Below are 2500 nucleotides of genomic sequence, written 5' to 3' on the forward strand. Positions count from 1 at the left end.
ATTTAAAATGCGTCGTCGAAAAGTCATGGAACGCGGCTCGTCGCATGCCTCGGCATTGAAAATGCGTCCTCGGCAAGCACACACGTCGTAAAATAGCATACAACGTGACACCATAAGCTATACATTCACCGAGATTCATTTCGGCAAATGCTCGCCTAGGTTTCCGTCAAAAAATACCAACAACCTACACCTCGGGGGCCGGGCCCCCCCGAATCCGAAAATATTTTTTCCAACACCGAAACGGGTCGACGAGTTTTTTTTCCTTCCCTCGTCAGTGCCATAGGTGCGCCAAAAGGCGCGCACCAAAAGCCTTCGGCAGTTGGTGCAGGGAGGTGAGGCATAGTGCACCCCCCTAAAGAGCTCTTAGGACTTTTTTTGGACTGACAGGAGGAAATATCACATGTGCCCAGCAACCCCCCCCCCCATTTTTAAAAATCGGCATGGAATTTTGATCTGAAATTTTGGAAATATGTTTATATATATCCAAACCCGCATAATAACAAATATCAGAATTTTTCGAGCCCCGGAAGTATTTTATTTTATTTATTTATCGTTTTACCTTCGGAAATTCATAACCGGCAAAAAAAAATTCCAAAAATCACCAAACTTCTTTCTAAATTCCTCATTTAATATATATTAACTACTGTATGAATATTGTTCGAGGAAAGTATTATAGAATTTCACTTAGTGCAAGACATATACATTTTTACACAGAGCAGAGGTTCATTCGGCTGGGAAGCAAAACCAGCAGAGGTTCATACGGCTGGGGAATGTATGCAAGGCATGCCAAGGCATGCCGAAGGGCTGCTGAAGCCCAGCCGAGAGGCTGCCGAAGGGCTGCCGAAGCCCTGCCGAAGGGCTGCCGAAGCCCTGCCGAAGCCCTGCCGATGCCCTGCCGAAGCCCTGCCGATGCCCAAGGGCTGCCCATGCGCTGCCGAAGGGCTGCCGAAGCCCTGCCGAAGCCCAGCCGAAGGGCTGCCGAAGGGCTGCCCATGCGCTGCCCATGCGCTGCCGAAGGGCTGCCGAAGCCCTGCCGAAGGGCTGCCGAAGGGCTGCCGAAGGGCTGCCGATGCCCAAGGGCTGCCCATGCGCTGCCGAAGGGCTGCCGAAGCCCTGCCGAAGGGCTGCCGAAGGGCTGCCGAAAGGCTGCCGAAGCCCTGCCGATGCCCAAGGCCTGCCGAAGGGCTGCCGAAGGGCTGCCGAAGCCCTGCCGAAGCCCTGCCGAAGCCCTGCCGAAGGGCTGCCGAAGCCCTGCCGAAGCCCTGCCGAAGGGCTGCCGAAGCCCTGCCGAAGCCCTGCCGATGCCCAAGGGCTGCCGAAGCCCTGCCGATGCCCAAGGGCTGCCGAAGGGCTGCCGAAGGGCTGCCGAAGGGCTGCCCATGCGCTGCCGAAGGGCTGCCGAAGGGCTGCCCATGCGCTGCCGAAGGGCTGCCGGTGCGCTGCCGATGCGCTGCCGAAAGGCTGCCGAAGCCCAGCCGAAAGGCTGCCGATGCCCAAGGGCCGCCGCTGGGCTGGCGAAGGCCTGCCGACCGGCTGCCGAAGGTCCTTCCGATGGACATGCGAGGGCCTTCGGAGGGACGTCGGCGGGCCTTTCCGAGGGTCTTCGAGGCCACACACGCGCTCGCGTCTCGCGCCGAGCTGCCGAGTGCCCGAGTGCCCGCACCCGCACCCGGTCCCGCACCCGCACCCGCACCCGGTCATTAGATTAATGCACGGGGGGGGGGGGGGATTTTCCGCAATTCCGAGCATTTCGACGCAATTTTCCGGCCGGGCATTTTCCGCGATTCGCCGCAGTTTTTCCGGGCGGGGCATATCCGTAATTATCCGGGGGCATTTCCGTAATTTTGCCAGGCAGGGATTTTTCCGCAATTTCCAGCATTTTTCGCATCGCGCGCGCGCGCGCCGCTTGCACCGCGGACGAGGGCTTGCGGCAAGCCCGCGGGGGTGAGGAATGGTGCACCCCCCTAAAGAGCTCTTAGGACTTTTTTTGGACTGCCAGGAGGAAATATCACATGTGCCCAGCAACCCCCCCCCCCCATTTTTAAAAATCGGCATGGAATTTTGATCTGAAATTTTGGAAATATGTTTATATATATCCAAACCCGCATAATAACAAATACCGAAATTTTTCGAGCCCCGGAGGTATTTTTTTTAATTTTTTAATCGTTTTACCTTCGGAAATTCATAACCGGCAAAATATATGTCCAAAAATCACCAAACTTCTTTGCAAAATCCCCTTTCAATGTATACTAACTACTCGCAAATTATTGTCCGGGACATTTTGCTTCCAATTTTATTTTGCTCGGGACACTATCATTTTGTGCACTTTTGCCGCAGTTTCCGCCACGCGGAATGGGCCGAAAATTCATAAAACATAAAATGCGCATCCGAAAACCACCAAACTTCACGGAGGGCCTCCCAGTGGTCCACTCGACGTGCCGGAGCGGCACCGTGCGAGAAAAGTTTTTCCGAGTCAAAGGACGCTCGGGGCCTTGCGGTT

Source organism: Mercurialis annua (genome assembly GCF_937616625.2).
Source record: "Mercurialis annua linkage group LG4 unlocalized genomic scaffold, ddMerAnnu1.2 SUPER_6_unloc_36, whole genome shotgun sequence".
Classification (NCBI taxonomy): domain Eukaryota; kingdom Viridiplantae; phylum Streptophyta; class Magnoliopsida; order Malpighiales; family Euphorbiaceae; genus Mercurialis; species Mercurialis annua.